This window comes from Schistocerca serialis, chromosome 1 (assembly GCF_023864345.2).
Source record: "Schistocerca serialis cubense isolate TAMUIC-IGC-003099 chromosome 1, iqSchSeri2.2, whole genome shotgun sequence".
Lineage (NCBI taxonomy): Eukaryota > Metazoa > Arthropoda > Insecta > Orthoptera > Acrididae > Schistocerca > Schistocerca serialis.
This window is the reverse complement of record NC_064638.1, coordinates 1,048,623,946-1,048,645,055: the sequence shown is the minus strand read 5'-3', so window position 1 is coordinate 1,048,645,055 and position 21,110 is coordinate 1,048,623,946.

The window sequence follows — 21,110 nt, the reverse complement described above, 5'->3', positions numbered from 1 at the left end:
TCTTCTACCTTGCCCGATTTAGGTTTTCTTGTGGATGTGATAATCACTCCCAAAAAAGTGTGTTTCGATGTTTGTTTCGGTGTAGCGTCCCCATACTACGGCGCAGTTACCTCGCATCGAGCGGACGGACGGACAGATAATAATTGTGTGAAAATAAAAAATTGAATTTTTCACTCGTAGGACGACTTGAACCAAGGATTCTCGTTCCGCAGCTGCTTACGCTAACCATGGGACCAGGGCGCTCCTGAGATCAGACTATCCTTGATGTTGCCTATCTTGCGCATGGACTACACAGTTTGTATACACTCCTGGAAATGGAAAAAAGAACACATTGACACCGGTGTGTCAGACCCACCATACTTGCTCCGGACACTGCGAGAGGGCTGTACAAGCAATGATCACACGCACGGCACAGCGGACACACCAGGAACCGCGGTGTTGGCCGTCGAATGGCGCTAGCTGCGCAGCATTTGTGCACCCCCGCCGTCAGTGTCAGCCAGTTTGCCGTGGCATACGGAGCTCCATCGCAGTCTTTAACACTGGTAGCATGCCGCGACAGCGTGGACGTGAACCGTATGTGCAGTTGACGGACTTTGAGCGAGGGCGTATAGTGGGCATGCGGGAGGCCGGGTGGACGTACCGCCGAATTGCTCAACACGTGGGGCGTGAGGTCTCCACAGTACATCGATGTTGTCGCCAGTGGTCGGCGGAAGGTGCACGTGCCCGTCGACCTGGGACCGGACCGCAGCGACGAACGGATGCACGCCAAGACCGTAGGATCCTACGCAGTGCCGTAGGGGACCGCACCGCCACTTCCCAGCAAATTAGGGACACTGTTGCTCCTGGGGTATCGGCGAGGACCATTCGCAACCGTCTCCATGAAGCTGGGCTACGGTCCCACACACCGTTAGGCCGTCTTCCGCTCACGCCCCAACATCGTGCAGCCCGCCTCCAGTGGTGTCGCGACAGGCGTGAATGGAGGGACGAATGGAGACGTGTCGTCTTCAGCGATGAGAGTCGCTTCTGCCTTGGTGCCAATGATGGTCGTATGCGTGTTTGGCGCCGTGCAGGTGAGCGCCACAATCAGGACTGCATACGACCGAGGCACACAGGGCCAACACCCGGCATCATGGTGTGGGGAGCGATCTCCTACATTGGCCGTACACCACTGGTGATCGTCGAGGGGACACTGAATAGTGCACGGTACATCCAAACCGTCATCGAACCCATCGTTCTACCATTCCTAGACCGGCAAGGGAACTTGCTGTTCCAACAGGACAATGCACGTCCGCATGTATCCCGTGCCACCCAACGTGCTCTAGAAGGTGTAAGTCAACTACCCTGGCCAGCAAGATCTCCGGATCTGTCCCCCATTGAGCATGTTTGGGACTGGATGAAGCGTCGTCTCACGCGGTCTGCACGTCCAGCACGAACGCTGGTCCAACTGAGGCGCCAGGTGGAAATGGCATGGCAAGCCGTTCCACAGGACTACATCCAGCATCTCTACGATCGTCTCCATGGGAGAATAGCAGCCTGCATTGCTGTGAAAGGTGGATATACACTGTACTAGTGCCGACATTGTGCATGCTCTGTTGCCTGTGTCTATGTGCCTGTGGTTCTGTCAGTGTGATCATGTGATGTATCTGACCCCAGGAATGTGTCAATAAAGTTTCCCCTTCCTGGGACAATGAATTCACGGTGTTCTTATTTCAATTTCCAGGAGTGTATTTTGCTTATTTTTTTCATAGTTCCACACAACTTCTTCCTGTTTTCTCGATTGATCTGTGTTCAGTTTTTCAAGGCCTATCCACTGTACCAACTTATAACTAAATCTGTGGGGGGTGCGATGGGGAGGTTCCCTTGTTAGTTCAGAGGAACAGAGTTTGTTCTGTTTAATGTAGAGTTGCGGAATGACGTGCATTACAGGTGCAGAGATTCCCAGAAGTTCCTCTGGTGACATGACGCTCATGAGTCACCCTACACTAATTTCTATACAAATATACACTGCTGGAGAAAAGTAGTACACCTGGAAAGACATCTATTTTGATTCTATGGCGTCATATGCCACCTAGGATATAGTTGATGTACAGATAACGGTTTCAACGTCGTTCACCAACAGTTAGCTCAGTTGCATAGCTACTAGACCGCCAGGCCAGATGTCTACCCTTTAATGGGGAATGCTCATAGCCAAAAGGCTCAGTGTGGTGCACACGCAAGCGGCACCATGCTACAGAGAGACTCGTGCTTCCTACAGTCAACTGATCGAGTTTGGAAGGGGTCAAATAGTGGCCTTCGGAGTGGCGGTATGGTTCTTTCGGAGAATTGCCACACAAGTTGGACTTGCTGCATCAGGTGGGCAACTATGCTGGTGTCAGTGGCCACGTGAATGTCCTCACACCTGTAGAGAGGTTCTGGACTTGCACGCGGCACAGCGGCCCGCCATGATCGTCGTCTTGTAAGGGCAGCTGTGGCAGGACAGATAAGATGGCTTGTGAGGCCAGACGTATCAACTATTAGCAGTGGGAATACGGGCACGCACACCTCTAGCCCGTCTTGCACTCACGCTACAACATCGCAAGTGACGGTCGTTTGCGCGTACGAAGTAGACCTGGTGAGCGCTGCTTCAGAGATTGCATTTTTCCGAGACATACTGGCGCCACTCCAGGCATTATGGTCTGGGGTGCTCAAAGTTAAAACTCTCGCTCACCTTGGGCGTTTCTGGAGGGGAAGCTGACCAGCTCTCGATACGTGCAGAATGTTGGTAGACCCGTTTTTTTTGCCATTAGTGCAACAGGAAGGTGATGTGCTGTATGAACAGGACAATGCTTGCCCACACACTGCCCGTGAAACTATGTGCTCTGTAAGATGCGCAGGAACTTCACTGGCCAGCACACTCTCTGGACCGGTCTCCAGTCGTGGACTTGGGAGATACGATTGAGCGAGAAAAGGCTTGTAGGACTCGTCAAGCAACAATTATGACATAACTAAATGAACAGATCGAGAAGGCGCGGCATAACGTATCCCAGGACAATATTTGCCATTTGTTCGATCGACTGGATGCCAATCGGCGCCTGAGTTGCCTCCCATGGAGGCTACACCGCGTACTTAATATGGGTGTTTCAGCACGGGTCGAAACCTGATACCTGAGAACTGCTCGTGTAAATGATGTAATTTGATGTACTCCATACGCATTGCTGCAATAATAAAATTTCGGTGAACTGAATCCCTCTAAAAGGGTGTACTAATCTTTTTCCGGCAGTGTTATCAATATGGAAAGCAAAAAGCCTTAAATTCTATGCGTAAGTAGAAATGGCTAGTTAGCTAGTATGTCTCACGAGTGTTTGGTAGAAGTCTACGTCTACATCTACGTGATTACTCTGCTATTCACAATTAAGTGCCGGTCGCAGGTTCGAATCCTGCCTCGCGCATGGATGCATGTGATGTCCTTAGGTTAGTTAGGTTTAAGTAGTTCTAAGTTCTAGGGGACTGACGACCTCAGAAGTTAAGTCCCATAGTGCTCAGAGTCATTTGAATAATTAAGTGCCTGGCAGAGGGTTCAATGAACCAACTTTAAGATGTCTTTCTATCGTTCCACGCTCGAACGGCGGCGCGGGAAAAACGAGCACTTAAATTTTTCTGTGCGAGCCCTGATTTCTCTTATTTTATTAGTGATTATCATTTCTCCCTATGTAGGTGGGTGCCAACAGAATGTTTTCGCAATCGAAACAGAAAACTGGTGATTGAAATTTCATGAGTGATCCCGTCGCAACGAAAAACGCCTTTGTTTTAATGATTGCCACCAAATTCACGTATCATGTCTGTGGCACTATCTAGTGACAATTTCGACAAAATACGAGGGGCGTTTGAAAAGTCTGTGCAAAGTCCGAGAGATGGCATCACCAGAGCGTATTGAGGTCATGTTTAGTTAGTAGCAACGCACACCAAGATTCAGCCATATTGGTCTATTTTCTTTGTGTTTGGCATTCGTGTGAATCAAGGAAGTCGAGTGATTGTCAAGAAGTGGACGAAAAAGAATTTCGTGTGGTGATTAAACATTACTTTATGAAAGGCAAAACGCCTCAGGAGACTAAAGAGAAGCTTGATAAACATTACGGTTCCTCTACACCTTCGATTAGACAGTTTCTAAGTGGTTTCAAAATGTTCGGAGTGGCCATATGGGCACAAGTGACACTGAACGTTCTGGACGCCCTGTGGAGGTTACGACTCCAGTAATCATTGATAAAATCTATTATATGGTGATGGATGACAGAAGAATTAAGGTGCGTGAGATTGCTAGTGCTGTGGGCATCTATAATGAAAAGGTACATAATATTTTGCATAAACATTTGGACATGGGAAAGCTATCCGCAAGATGGGTTCCGCGATTGCTCACGCTTGACCAAAACCGGAATCGTGTGAAGTGTTGCAAGGATTGTTTGCGGCTGTTGAGGAAGAATCCGCAGGACTTTAAGTGTCGTTTCGTCACTGTGGATGAAACATGTGATGTCACCGCCAGACACCACACTTGCTAGGTGGTAGCCTTTTAAATCGGCCACGGTCCGGTAGTATACGTCGGACCCGCGTGTCGCCACTGTCAGTGATCGCAGACCGAGCGCCACCACACAGCAGGTCTAGAGAGACGTCCTGGCACTCGCCCCAGTTGTACAGCCGACTTTGCAAGGAACGGTTCACTAACAAATACGCTCTCATTTGCCGAGACGATAGTTAGCATAGCCTTCAGCTACATTTGCTACGACCTAGCAAGGAGCCGTATTCAATTGATATTGAGATTCTATTAATGTATCATCAAGAGCGATGTTCTACAAATGTGGATTAAAGTTAAGTATTCCAGAATCTACGTACTTTTCTTTATAGCATTCATTACGTATCCTGTTTCAGACCTCACGCCAGCCTGCGTGAGTTTAAGCGCGTGCCTTTCGGCTTCCTCTCATTGTGTCTAGGCTGTCTTGTCTAGACACAACAAAACATGGATACATTACTATACTCCTTTTGGGATTCTCAAGTGATAATCCTCATCGACTATCTGGAAAAGGATAAAACTATTACAGGTGTATATTATTCATCGTTATTGGACCGTTTGAAAACCGAGCTGCAAGAAAAACGCCGGCGACTGGACCGCAAAAGAGTCCTTTTCCATCACGACAATGCACCAGCATACAACTCAGCACTTTTGGTCGCAAAATTAGTGGAAATAGGATTCCAATTCGTTTACCCCCCCCCCCCCCCCCCCCCTATTCTCCAGACTTGGCTCCCTCAGACTACTATTTGTTCCCCAATTTGAAGATATGGCTGGTGGAACAGAGATTTTATTCAAACTAGGAGGTGACTGCAGTAACTAATAGCTATTTTGCAGACTTGGACAATTCCTGTTATTCGGAAGGGATCAACAAATTAGAACGGCGTTGGACGAAGTGTATAAGTCTAAAAGGAGACTGATGATGATGATGAAGTCCCACACTCCGTGACAGAGCATAGGGGAAAGATGCTATGTCGAAAAATAAAAAAGGTTTACCCCAAACACGTAAGTAGTTTTTATTTTTGCACGGACTTTTCAAACGCCCCTCGTAGGCTCGTTAACAATAATGTAGGAATTCCAGTAATCACTGGTTGTAGCATTTGTTCCCTAAATCTGTCTGCCTGTCAGGCTCAATGGTACCGATCGATAGCCGGGTCATCCTCAGCCCCAAAGGCAACATCGGATGCGGATATGGAGGGGCGTGGAGTCAGCACTCGGCTGGTCGTCGTCAGTTTCCGTGACCTGGAGACGCTACTACTGTCACGTAGCTCCTCATTTTGCCTTTCAAGAGCTGAGTGCACCCAATCTGCCAATAGAGAACGCCAGATCAGGGCGGTCACCCACCCAAGTGCGAGCCACGTCCGATGGTCCTTAACTTCCGTGAACTGACGGAAATCGGTGTATCCACAGCAGCAAGGCTACTGCCCTGTTCCATAAACCACTGACGGTTTTTTAGCTCTCAGTGAAAGAAAATACATAACATCACATGATATCCTCATGCACGGTAAATTCCGTCTCTCATTCTCCCCCTCCCCCCCCCCCCTCTCTCTCTCTCTCTCTCTCTCTCTCTCTCTCTCTCTCTCTCTCTCTCTCTCTCTCTCTCTCCCCCTCTCTCCTCCTCTCTCTCTCTCCCTCCCTGACACACACACATACATACACACACACACACACACACACACACACATTCATACACACCTCTGACACTTCGCCAATTTAATTAAAGAAACAAAGTCAGTCTTTCAGAATATACCATAAACTCAAAAAGTGGAACACTGGTGGGTCAATGATTAGACTTGTAGAGCGGTCGCTGCCAGCTGAACGTTAAGCCCTAACAACAAGAAGCAACGATGGTCCCTGTTGGAGGAACCGACGTGGTATGAAGCGTCTGTATGTGAACCACAGTCACGACACTCTTGTTCTTTTTTTCTTTTTTTTTCTGAATTACGGCAGCAGCGCTTCAAGTGGACAGTAAGCTGCGCTTTTGATTACGATATCGAGTAGTATCGTTTCTACAGATTTGTAACATCGTCTTTTGCAATACAGATCGTACGCAGTTTCATAAAAAAATAAAAAAAATTTCTGAAAATGACACTTGATTTGTCTATCTTTAGTTTTCTAAGGACTGTTGAAGGTATAAAAGCGACATTACAGGACAATTTATTTACTGTTCTCTTGTAATGCCGAAGCATATCGTCTTCTTTTGAGAACAAAAAATGGCTAGTAAACAGCAGAACACCTGATCTTTTGTAGAGAGAGGTCGCGTATCTACTCAACAACACGATGTTTTGTTCACCGCATTTCCAGCCAAATCAGTGAACACTAACGTAGGAAACTTGTGCCGATTGCAGTAGTTACAATACCCCTTAACGTAGCAAATAAGCCACCACAACGTCACAATAAAAAGTCAAAAGCAATGAAACTTGATCACAATACAGAAGAACCCAACACCACAGTTGTTGCTACATCCGAACGACAAACGACAAGAATGTTAAACATATTCTTTATTGAAGCAAAAGCAACTAAAGTTACAAAAATAATCGTGTATAAGAAAGTTGAGTGAAATTTAAAAATGTGCGAATCATTACACTCCATGACATGTCAAAAGAAGTGCCTAATATAAAAAGAACAGACAACAGAAATACATGATTCTCGTGCATGAAATGCAATGCATGTTTATATTTTCTGGCTTTCGAAAGCATTCATTCATGAGTAACTGAGGCTTTTTGCGGATGATGCTGTAGTATATCGAGAGGTTGTAACAATGTAAAATTATACTGAAATGTAGGAGGATCTGCAACGAATTGATGCATAGTGCAGGGAATGGCAATTGAATCTCAATGTAGACAAGTGCAATGTGCTGCGAATTCATAGAAAGACAGATCCTTTACCATTTAGCCACAATATAGCAGGTCAGCAACTGTAAGCAGTTAATTCCATAAATTATCTGGGAGTAGGCATTAGGAGTGATTTAAAATGGAATGACCATATAAAATTAATCGTCGGTAAAGCAGATGCCAGACTGAGACTCATTGGAACAATCCTAAGGAAATGCAGTCCGAAAACAAAGGAAGTAGGTTGCAGTACACTTGTTCGCTCACTGCTTGAATACTGCTCACCGGTGTGGGATCCGTACCAGATAGGGTTGATAGAAGAGATAGAGAAGATCCAACGGAAAGAAGCGCGCTTCGTTACAGGACATTTAGTAACAGCGAAAGCGTTACGGAGCGAATAGATAAACTCCAGTGGAAGATTCTGCAAGAGACACGCTCAGTAGCTCGGTACGGGCTTTTGATGAAGTAGAATAAAGATTAAGGAAAGGCAAACCTACATTTCTAGCATTTGTAGACTTAGAGAAAGCTTTTGACAATGTTGATTGGAATACTCTCTTTCAAATTCTGAAGGTGGCAGGGGTAAAATACTGGGAGCGAAAGGCTATTTACAATTTGTACAGAAACCAGATGGCAGTTATAAGAGTCAGTCACAGAGGGCGGGCCTATTAGTTATAGGGAGCTCCAACGTTAGGCGGGTTATGGAGCCCCTTAGGAAAATAGCGGGTAGGTCGGGGAAGAATGCCAGTGTGCACTCGGTGTGCTTGCCGGGGGGTCTCGTCCGTAATGTCGAGGAGGCCCTTCCGGCAGCTATTGAACGCACTGGGTGTGACCGGCTGCAGATAGTAGCAAATGTCGGAACGAATGACGCCTGCCGCTTGGGTTCTGAGGCCATCCTTGGTTCCTTCCGGCGGCTGGCTGATTTGGTGAAGACAACCAGCATCGCACGCGGAGTGCAAGCTGAGCTTAATATCTGCAGCATAGTGCCCAGAGTCGATCGCGGTCCTCTGGTTTGGAGCCGTGTGGAGGGTCTAAACCAGAGGCTCAGACGACTCTGCGACTATAATGGTTGCAAATTCATCGACCTCCGTTATTGGGTGGAGAACTGTAGGGCCCCCCTAGACAGGTCAGGCGTGCACTACACACCGGAAGCAGCTACTAGGGTAGCAGAGTACGTGTGGCGTGCACACGGGGGTTTTTTAGGTTAGAGGGACCCCCCCTTGGGCGAAACGATAAAATACCTGACGGCTTACCAGAGAGGACATTATCATCGTTGATAAAGAACGTCCGTCCTCAGAGACCAAAAACAGGAAAAGTCAACGTAATATTGGTAAACTGCAGGAGTATCCAGGGCAAGGTTCCTGAATTAGTATCTCTTATTGAAGGAAATAGTGCGCATATAGTATTAGGAACGGAAAGTTGGTTAAAACCGGAAGTGAACAGTAACGAAATCCTAGACACAGAATGGAATATATACCGCAAGGATAGGATAAACGCCAATGGTGGAGGAGTATTTATAGCAGTAAAGAATTCAATAATATCCAGTGAAGTTATTAGCGAATGCGAATGTGAAATAATCTGGGTTAAGTTAAGTATCAAAGGTGGGTCAGATATGATAGTCGGATGCTTCTATAGACCACCTGCATCAGCAACCGTAGTAGTTGAGCGCCTCAGAGAGAACCTGCAGAACGTCGTGAAGAAGTTTCGTGATCATACTATTGTAATAGGGGGAGACTTCAATCTACCAGGTATAGAATGGGATAGTCACACAATCAGAACTGGAGCCAGGGACAGAGACTCTTGTGACATTATCCTGACTGCCTTGTCCGAGAATTACTTCGAGCAGATAGTTAGAGAACCAACTCGTGAAGCTAACGTTTTAGACCTCATAGCAACAAATAGACCGGAACTTTTCGACTCCGTGAATGTAGAAGAGGGTATCAGTGATCATAAGTCAGTGGTTGCATCAATGACTACAAGTGTAATAAGAAATGCCAAGAAAGGAAGGAAAATATATTTGCTTAACAAGAGTGATAGGGCACAAATCGCAGAATATCTGAGTGACCACCATCAAACGTTCATTTCTGAGGAAGAGGATGTGGAACAAAAATGGAAAAAATTCAGAAACATCGTCCAGTACGCCTTAGATAAGTTCGTACCGACTAAGGTCCAAAGCGAGGGGAAAGATCCACCGTGGTATAACAATCATGTACGAAAGGTACTACGGAAACAAAGAAAGCTTCATCATAGGTTTAAGAGTAGTCGAATCATAGCTGATAAGGAAAAGCTGAACGAAGCGAAAAAGAGCGTAAAGAGAGCAATGAGAGAAGCATTCAACGAATTCGAACATAAAACATTGGCAAACAATCTAAACAAGAACCCTAAAAAGTTTTGGTCATATGTAAAATCGGTAAGCGGATCTAAATCCCCTATTCAGTCACTCGTTGACCACGATGGAACCGAAACAGAGGACGACCGAAGAAAGGCAGAAATACTGAATTCAGTGTTCCGAAACTGTTTCACTGCGGAAAATCGTAACACGGTCCCTGACTTCAGCCGTCGCACGGACGCCAAAATGGAAAATATTGAAATAAACGATATCGGAATTGAAAAACAACTGCTATCACTTAGTAGCGGAAAAGCATCCGGACCAGACGAGATACCCTTAAGATTCTACAGTGATTATGCTAAAGAACTTGCCCCCTTTCTATCAGCAATTTATCGTAGATCGCTGGAAGAACGTAAAGTACCTAGCGACTGGAAGAAAGCGCAGGTCGTTCCCATTTTCAAGAAGGGTCATAAATCAGATGCGAATAATTATAGGCCTATTTCGCTTACGTCAATCTGTTGTAGAATAATGGAACATGTTTTGTGTTCTCGTATTATGACGTTCTTAGATAATACAAATCTCCTTCATCATAACCAACATGGATTCCGCAAACAGAGATCATGTGAAACTCAGCTCGCCCTATTTGCCCAAGAAATTCACAGTGCCGTAGACACTGGTGAGCAGATTGATGCCGTATTCCTGGACTTCAGGAAGGCATTTGATACGGTTCCGCACTTACGTTTAGTGAAAAAAATACGAGCTTACGGAATATCGGACCAGGTTTGTGATTGGATTCAGGATTTCCTAGAAGAAAGAACACAACATGTCATTCTTAACGGTTCAAAATCTGCAGATGTAGAGGTAATTTCGGGAGTACCGCAGGGAAGCGTGATAGGACCTTTATTGTTTACAATATACATAAATGACTTAGTTGACAACATCGGTAGCTCCGTGAGGCTATTTGCAGATGACACGGTTGTCTACAAGAAAGTAGCAACATCAGAAGACTCGTACGTACTCCAGGAGGACCTGCAGAGGATTAATGCATGGTGCGACAGCTGGCAGCTTTCCCTAAACGTAGATAAATGTAATATAATGCGCATACATAGGGGCAGAAATCCATTCCAGTACGATTATGCCATAGGTGGTAAATCATTGGAAGCGGTAACGACCGTAAAATACTTAGGAGTTACTATCCGGAGCGATCTGAAGTGGAATGATCACATAAAACAAATAGTGGGAAAAGCAGGCGCCAGGTTGAGATTCATAGGAAGAATTCTAAGAAAATGTGACTCATCGACGAAAGAAGTAGCTTACAAAACGCTTGTTCGTCCGATTCTTGAGTATTGCTCATCAGTATGGGACCCTTACCAGGTTGGATTAATAGAAGAGATAGACATGATCCAGCGAAAAGCAGCGCGATTCGTCATGGGGACATTTAGTCAGCGCGAGAGCGTTACGGAGATGCTGAACAAGCTCCAGTGGCGGACACTTCAAGAAAGGCGTTACGCAATACGGAGAGGTTTATTATCGAAATTACGAGAGAGCACATTCCGGGAAGAGATGGGCAACATATTACTACCGCCCACATATATCTCGCGTAATGATCACAACGAAAAGATCCGAGAAATTAGAGCAAATACGGAGACTTACAAGCAGTCGTTCTTCCCACGCACAATTCGTGAATGGAACAGGGAAGGGGGATCAGATAGTGGTACAATAAGTACCCTCCGCCACACACCGTAAGGTGGCTCGCGGAGTATAGATGTAGATGTAGATGTAGAGGGGCATGAAAGGGAAGCAGTGGTTGGGAAGGGAGTGAGACAGGGTTGTAGCCTATCCCTGATGTTATTCAATCTGTATATTGATCAAGCAATAAAGGAAACAAAAGAAAAGTTCGGAGTAGGTATTAAAATCCACTGAGAAGAAATAAAAACTATGAGGTTCGCCGATGACATTATAATTCCGTCAGAGACAGCAAAGGACTTGGAAGAGCAGCTGAACGGAATGGACTGTGTCTTGAAAGGAGGTTATAAGATGAACATCCACAAAAGCAAAAGGAGTATAATGGAATGTGGTAGAATTAAGTCGGGTGATGCTGAGGGAATTAGATTAGGAAATGAGACACTTAAAGTAGTAAAGCAGTTTTGCTGTTTGGGGAGCAAAATAACTGATGATGGTCGAAGTAGAGAGGATATAAAATGTAGACTGGCAATGGCAAGGAAAGCGTTTCTGAAGAAGAAAAATTTGTTAACATCGAGTGTAGATTTAAATGTCAGGAAGTCGTTTCTGAAAGTATTTGTATGGAGTGTAGCCATGTAGGGAAGTGAAACATGGACGATAAATAGTTTGGACAAGAAGAGAACAGAAGCTTTCGAAATGTGGTGCTACAGAAGAATGCTGAAGATTAGATGGTTAGATCACATAACTAATGAGGAGGTACTGAATAGAAATGGGGAGAAGAGGAGCTTGTGGCACAACTTGACTAGAAGAAGGGATCGGTTGGTAGGACATGTTCTGAGGCATCAAGGGATCACAAATTTAGCATTGGAGGGCAGCGTGGAGGGTAAAAATCGTAGAGGGAGACGAAGAGATGAATACACTAAGCAGATTCAGAAGGATGTAGGCTGCAGTAGGTACTGGGAGATGAAGAAACTTGCACAGGATAGGGTAGCATGGAGAGCTGCATCAAACCAGTCTCAGGACTGAAGACCACAACAACATGTGTGTGAGCTGTTTTTTGGGTGAGATCCTGAAGCGGCAGAATAAGCGTGCAGGAGAGGCTTATCCTACGTCATAAGACAGGCCTGCCTAATGTTCTCACCAGACAGCCATTAGCGCCGACGAAAGCGACAGAGCAATCGTCGGCAGTAGAGCGGTGCGCGTAACGGACGTCAGTCGGCGCTGATAGGCGGGACCGTGTGGTGAGCGGTACGGCAATGCGTGGGCCGCGGACGGCAGCAACTCCATCGACCTCTCCAGCTGATCCCCATTATCTGCTGTGGATTAAGACGCAGTGAAAGTAAGTCTTAAACAGCACAGATGATGTAGCGATACCGCTCGTACGCTGTTGTTAATTCCCACTGGCAATACGTACATGTTAAATACTACACACACGATTTGTGAGAACATTAGACTGAACAATAGTGTAATAGAAATGGAAAATCTGCTCATAAGCTTCCAACAGTACTTTCCTCAAAAAAACTAGTTTCATAACCAGTTAAAATCTCTTTACTTTCAGAATTTGGAGGAACTCATTTCCCCAAAGCGAACTATTAATTTCATACCTCAGGTTATTAACTCTCTGCCCACATGGTGGGGTGGAAAACCAACCGCAAGCCCTGTTTGCCTTAGCTCAGGTCTTATCCACAGCTAGTATACCCTCCTAGCACGTCACCCTCACAGTACTAGAGGGGTTTCCTTCTCCGTGGTACGTTCTACCCACTCTCCGTACGGTTCTCGGGTGGGATTTCACCTGACCTTTCTGTTAACGTCCTTCCAATAAGCCTTGTCGGCAGAGGGTTAACACAAATGAATTACTCGTGCTCCAAAAGCCAATAAACTAACGACATTATTTCGATCCAAATCATTTTCATAACTGCTTTGTTTGACAGCTACTGAGATATTAATTTTATGATCCGAATTAAACGAAATTAATGAGAAATAAGTCGCAACATATTCCTTCACTAAACTCTGACTGTGAATCAGAGTCTTAAATTTTCTGTCTGCGTTGTTTTAATCCTCAGAAATTATTCTCTCTCAGTGCGAACAGAAACACTCAATGTACATCTACAGGTATTTTTTTCTTTCCACAATATTGGTGGCCTTGTTGAGTTCATAAATGACGCAGACTGCTTTCAAAACGTCAAGCAAAAGATAAGCCACTGATCCCAAGCAAGAACTTACTGAAAAAGTTCTTTAACATTTTCTGAACTCGTGTAATAATGTCATGCAGTATTGTACACAGCAGTGTAGAGAACATAGATGTGATGCTGTTACCGTTTTCCCAACCTCCCTAATTGCTCACTGACGACATCCCCTTCAGATGTTTTCATGTCTGTTGCCCATTAAAGTTAGCTAACGTTAGGATAACCGCAAGGCTGTATGCGACTGTCTAAATTTTTGCTTTGGCGTCCTTTGCTTCTGCCACCTTTACTTACTCTTTTCCACGTCTACTGTGTGGTATTCAATGACTAACATTAAATCTAAGACGCGAGAAATAGCCGAATCCCGCTAGTGGAAGAAAAGCTCATGAGCAATATTTGGCTGGCAAATGGAGATACTGTAAGGTATAGTTTGTAACCATCGGTCTTTGTGCCACTATTATGAATTAAGTGCAAAAGACCTACATGGGAAACTGTTAGTGCTGATTAATCTGACGCATGGATAATTAGGTATCAGCGGCACCTTTGATCCTATTAGAGAGTAACAGCGGTGGCCGTAGGACGTATCTAGGTTTCCCTCTTCCACTCTTATTCACCGTCATCCACAGCAATGTACGCAAATCAGTCTACAGCGCAACTTGCAAGTGGACACTAAACAAGCTACGCTGCCGAAAACAGAACAAATGCTACCACGCAATATCAGTACATTCCACCCACGAGAAAGTCATCCACAGTACTTATACAATAACTGGCGACTAGCTACTGGAACAAATAAACAGTTTTCACCAAAACAGTTGCATCCGTTTCATATTTGGCTCATCAACAGCTGTTCATACCTTACGCGGAAATACTGCGAGATCACTTCTCAGGTCAATGAAGCGGGAGGATATTGTCACAAATTGCTTGTCCATCGATTTGAGTAAAGTACTGTGTACCAAACGCCTTTCTGTACCGTTGTAGAATTCTTGAGAGAGACAATGACCTGATTCTTTCCACGCCTACAATTTCTGATATAGGATACAAAACCCTAAAGTATTTAACAACTTCGATAACTGGTCTGTTTGGTACTGAATGAAAACATTATTTTACATTTCGTCGCAAACCACTTCCACGAATACATTGTCCTTCCATGGAGAAGACGTTTTCAGCTGTCTTCTGACCACGATGTCATACGTTCCAACATTGCTACATTGTCACTTGCACTAAATTCCCTCCTCCCTGTTATCACAGCACCTTATGGTGTCTCACAGTAAAGCATAAATACTACACCATTTTGATATTTGCATCCAACTAGGGGCTATAGAGTCCGTTCTTGAACATACAGGTCATCCTGTAAAGGAAGACATCGAACTCAATAAAATTTTTTATGAGGAAATGTCACTGTCGAAAATCAAATTTGCTCAAAACAGCTCGGAGCTCTTTGAAGTTCCCAATAGCCAATGACCTTCATTTACTTTTCAAACAGCTGCTGCTGAGGGGGGGGGGGAAGGGGGGGGGGGCACTTCAGCAAGTATCTCAGTAGACGTGTTTTGTGACTCAAGGACAGATAACATACGCACGACATTTCCGTTAGAGGGCGCTTAGGAAACGTGATGTTTCTCCCGTAAGATACCACCCCACCAACCCCACACCCAAGGTTCTTGATAACGAACCATTGCGTGGTAAGATAATCTAAGACCTCAGTGAACAGCACATCGCTGACAGCAGTTTATGACGGTCCTCACGTTCTTATTAAATGTTGATACTTGATCCTGTAGGTTCCGTACGTTCTTTGCTATGTCAGACCATCACTGACTGCCTACGGTACTACTGTTGTTGCTGCATAAATAAATCACGTTATTGCTCTCTATCATACTATATAAGGGTGAACCGATTTCTTACCTTGATATCAATATAATTGTATTTCTGTTGTGTTAGTTCACGTTGAGGAAGAGCATAAATCGACATCTGTCTGTGTACTGTGTCCTCGTATAAATCAGAGTCCTACTTACTTTTAAGATGCTACAACAGAGTGAGTCGCTGTACATCACACTGTCTTTAACTAGCTTCCTGTTGCGCTACTACTCACGTACACGTACCGTGCAGACCGCCAGAAATGTGTACAGTTATTAGTAGAGAAGATTTCGTAAATCGTTACCCCTGACTCTTCACGATAGATTCCGGGATTGTTGAGGGTCATAACAGTTTCTTAATGTAACCTGAAAAGTGAGTAAAAGCCAACTACACAATCCTACTTTCTTTTAATGACTATATACTCGTGTATTGTTTCTTGCACCGAAGGGAAAATTAGGTTAAAAAAAAACGTACAAACACGTTGTGATTTGCGATATGTGATTCAGGCTTCACAGACCCATGTCAACAAGTCGATTATCACAGTTCCTCCTCGACACTAATGAACAATTAACAAATCGGCTCACCTAAGGCTATTATTAAGAGGTAACACCTTTATAGGCGAATATTTACTTACGAACAAAAACTTAGAAAAACTCTACCTAGTGAAATATGTGAAATTTACTCTTTTGTTTATAGCGATAAATTCATTCATGGCAAATAAATTACATTTTTGAGCGTTTAGACTGAGATAATACTCGACTGCCTCTGAGCCGGTTTAATTTGGTGCAGAATATTTTTCTCTTTTTTCTGGTAAAAGTATAACTGATATGTTTATCCTTATAATACGACGTCACTACGATCGTATGGAAATGTTTTCTTTAGTTATAAGAATGTCTCTCCTAAATTCAGAATATCTGTGAATCTGTTAGCCGGTCGTATTGTATTGCAACGATAAATGCAACCTCTGATTATCTGCGATCACTTTCAATAACTGCGGAAAATAATCACATAAACAATTATGCTTGTCGAAGAAAGACTCATTTCCCAATTAAGAGTGACTTCGCTTGTTTTTCTTTAACTATTTTTCATTTTATTCAGTGGCTAATTACGTGATTATCTTCCCTTATCCCTTTTAACTATGTTAATAGTAAATTATCCGACCACTCACTTTCCACCAACTAAGGATATGAACACTCTTTGCTTTTCATTATCTAATTCCAGTTATTTACTTTACCTATAGGTTACCTCCACCTTTAGCGATGTTAGCTCATGAATAATGCTGACTTTCTCTTTCCTAACAAAACAGAAATTTGTAAATGTCTTTTTCTTTCAGTAAAATTACTTTCACCTAGGACGTGGTATCAAAATATTTCGATCAGTGACCAAACAAGTTTCTGTCTATTGAAATGAAGAACTGACACATTCTTTATTTTAGTTTACTGTTACGCAACGCACTAGCGTTCTTCATTTGAACTTCAGGCATTTCAGTACAGTTAAACGTAACTTTTGTGCGAGTGCCAGCAACAAAACTAGTAATTCCCTGCACAAACGGTAAGGAAACACGGAAATGCCATGTGCCGCCGCCTCTTTGGTCCCTGAAACTTGCACAGTTCAACAGAGATCTGACTCTTCAAGAGCTGGCGGTTCGCTATCAGCTACAATTCTTAAAATGAAGTTTGGCCACTTATCTTTAATAGTCAGTCAAATCTCAGTTGCTACTTGCTGTTCGATCGATGGTTCCTCTTTGCTGGGGTTTACTTTAAGCAACGGTCAAGGGCAGTATCAAAATGGTTCAAATGGCTCTGAGCACTATGGGACTTAACTTCTGAGGTCATCAGTCCCCTAGAACTTAGAACTACTTAAACCTAACTAACCTAAGGACATCACACACGTCCATGCCCGAGGCAGGACTCGAACCTGCGACCGTAGCGGTCTTGCGGTTCCAGACTGCAGCGCCTTTAACTGCACGGCCACTTCGGCCGGCAGGGCAGTATCAACTCAGACTATTGTGGACAGTGTCAATATTAACAAGCCAAGTAATTCCGGTCTAATATGCTACCCCTTGTATATCAAATAATCCGCATTCGAATCAATATCTCGCTCGAAGCACCACAAAACACTCAGCTCTCCACAAAATAAGAGCAAAAACCTAGTTACCTTTGGGAGTGCTTTCAGACAGCTTGCAGGACGACGCAGAAAAAGCTCAGATAATTTCTGATACAATAAAAAAAGGTTCAAATGGCTCTAAGCGCTATGGGACTTAACATCAGAGGTCATCAGTCACCTAGATTCAGAACTACTTAAACCTAACTAACCTAAGGACATCACACAGATCCATGCCCGAGGCAGGATTCGAACCTGCGACTGTAGCAGCAGCGCGGTTGCGGCCTGAAACGCCTAGAGCCGCTCGGCCACAGAGGCCGGCTTCTGATACAATCAGTTACACCAGTGACTACCACCAAAACGAAGACATGGCTACTAAAGTTCCTTCCACTTCACACGTAAATGATTAATCCTAACTTCTTCCCACAAAATACTATCAATCAATATAAGATCTTCCTTGCCAGTATTAAAAAATTTGTAGGGACCACTACCAGCGGAACCTATTCGAACAAAGTCGGTCATAAACGGGTCTCTGGAGAAAAACTCTCGCAGCCAGGCCAGTGAATAGTAGTCTCTTCATAATTTTAGACTTGCCGAACCCGTAAGTCTGCTTATAAGAAAGTCTGGCTCTACCAGACCACAAACCAGACATCAACCAAGACGGAATATGACCTGCCGTCTTTTGACGAACTGACTTCTGCGAAAGTCATACATGGACTGCCTGTTCTTCTAAAATCATTTGGAACCACCATTGCGAACAAATACGTAACGCCAACTCGAGTTTTGAGAATGATTTCATTAATACGTCGGCTTTTGATGAGCTCAAGCGGTTGCCAGCTACTCAGGAGTGTCGTTACGTTTCTGGTTTTCACGACGACCAGTGGCTGCCTCACTGCTACCTTGTGCGTTCATTTTCTTTTGTCCTCCAGTGAACAGTGTATCTTGAACATCGTTACAATTAAAATACAAATTTTATAATACACACATTTTTATACACACAAGACCAATGTGCTCTCAGATGTCGAATAAGAGTACAGGTGAAATTACTCCGTGCCCATGACGCAGCCTGAAGATCGAGGATGAGCACTGCATGGTATCGAATAGCAGACTGTTGATGATGCCATAGGCGTTTGAGGAGGGTACGTGGTTCGATATCTTCCTCTCACTTGAAGTATTAGGTATGGGCGAGCTTCATGGGAGATTTGTGATGCATTTGTTGAAAGCTGATCGAGCCCATTTGTGATAAAGAATTTCTCAGCAAAGACTGAACAATTATAAAAATAATGCTTATAATTTTGCAGGGAATGACGAAATTACTTTGCTAAGAACACGGTACCATGGTGAGATTCCCGTAGATTCTCTTCTCGCAAGGAGAGCGGCGTGGTGATACGTTTTGTGCTGCCGCCGTGTCGTCAAGTGGTAGCGGAGAATGCAGTGCAATTAGTTGCGCCAGCGACGACGACGACGACAGGTGTGCGGCTAGAGACACTCGGCGTGACACGCACACTGGGCAAGGACAGCGGCCACGTGCTTAACACGGTGAGCAGCAGAGTGCTGCGCTGTTACAAGTGTCCGTATGGCTGGTCGCAGTCAAAAGATCACAAATCAAAGACATGCCGACACAGCAGGGCAGATGTCCTGGGACGACGAAAGATGAAGTAAGCGGACGCTAGAATATGACCTGCACATGTATCTTTTCGTAAAATGGGACCCCATGGCATGTGACTGTGTGACGAAAGCATTCGGCCAGTCATTAAAATTCTGAGGGTAGTAGCGGAAAAATACAGGGAGCTCAAAGATATCGAAAACTAATGCAGAAACTAGAGTGTAGTTAGTCGAAGGGCACGACAGGTTCAAATGGTTCAAATGGCTCTGAGCACTATGGGACTTAACATCTATGGTCATCAGTCCCCTAGAACTTAGAACTACTTAAACCTAACTAACCTAAGGACGTCACACAACACCCAGTCATCACGAAGCAGAGAAAATCCCTGACCCCGCCGGGAATCGAACCCGGGAACCCGGGCGTGGGAAGCGAGAACGCTACCGCACGACCACGAGCTGCGAACTGGCACGACAGGGAGGCAGTCTTTGAGAAGGGAGTGCGACGTGGATGTAGTCTATCCCCGATGTTGTTCAGTCTACAGAGCTCAAACGATAATTGTTTACAGTTTTCTACAGTGATTTAGAGGCAGTCGAGACGAACAATTTGATACAGGGCACTTGTGGTCCATGAAGTCGGAAAACTACCACAAACTGGCCTACAAATACCACCTAAGCTAAGCGCGTGCGCTGTGCGAGAGATTTTCAATATCTCTCGCTCTCTGGACGCAAAGTATTGATCCCAGAGGAAGAAAAAAAATGAATAGGATATTTTCCGCAGGAATGTTAATGTATTTTAATTTTGTAGAAGGCTGTTTTCGCTGCTGGACGCAGTTTGAGTTACTCAGGAAAAACGTACAAAAAGTTACTTTCAAACGCACCCGCCCCCAACGCCCAGCTCGCACACTTACCACCCCTCCTGCCCACTAGTCACTTCGGGTGGTGTATGTGGGAGGAAGAAACATGTTGCCCGGCTCTTACCAGAACGTACACTCTCGGAATTTGAATAGTACACAACTCCATGACGCAGAAGGCGTCTCTTGTAGGGTCCGCCACTAGAATTTGTTGAGTACCCCTCTAACCCTTTCGCACCGACTGAACTCTCCCGTGACGAAACGTGCCGTCTTTCGTTGGATCCTCTCTATCACTTCTATCAGTCCTACCTAGTAAGGCTCCCCTATTGATGATCAATACTCAAGAATCAGCCGCACAAGCGCTTTGTAATCCAGTTCCTTCGTGGATGAGTTAAATTTTTCTAAAGATTCCTCTTATGAATCTCAATCTGCAGTCTGTTTTTCCTCCTATTTGTTTTGTATGGTCATTCCTCTTAAGATTGCGACAGTTACTCCTAGATATTTTACGGTAGTTCCTGTTTCCATCAGTCTCCCATCAACGGTGTAGTTGCACAGTAGTGTATTTATTGTCCTATATATGCGCAATATGCTGCATTTATTTACGTTCAGGGTAAACTGACAGAGCCTGCACCGTTCATCAATCCTCAGCAGGCTATTTCTGGCGTTGCTGCTTTCTTATAGACAACCGCATCATCTGCGAACAGCCTTAAAGATGTAATATAATTTAATAAAACTTTAAATTTATTTTTCTGTTTGATATCTTTTAATAAAGTGACGTCAAAACAAAAGAGAAATGACTAATAATACTATGAACAATGTAATGTATTTCTAATTTAGCCCGACGCGGATCAGCAATCAGCAGACTAGCTCAGTACTCTGAGTGGTTACGGGATTATAAATAATTAATTATCTCTCTCTTGAATCAACACAGATATTTCCCAATGTACGTATATCCTAGTTAAAACTCATGTGCTTATAGCACCCGTTAATATTTCGTTTGTCAGTTCAATGTGAAGTAATGCAACATGTAACTCAAGATCGTGGTTTCGTCTCGAATACCAATATAAGATAACATGCCTAAATTTTTGAAGATGAAATCTTACACTAGAACTAGAATCCTGTGACCAGGCCTTTCTGCCT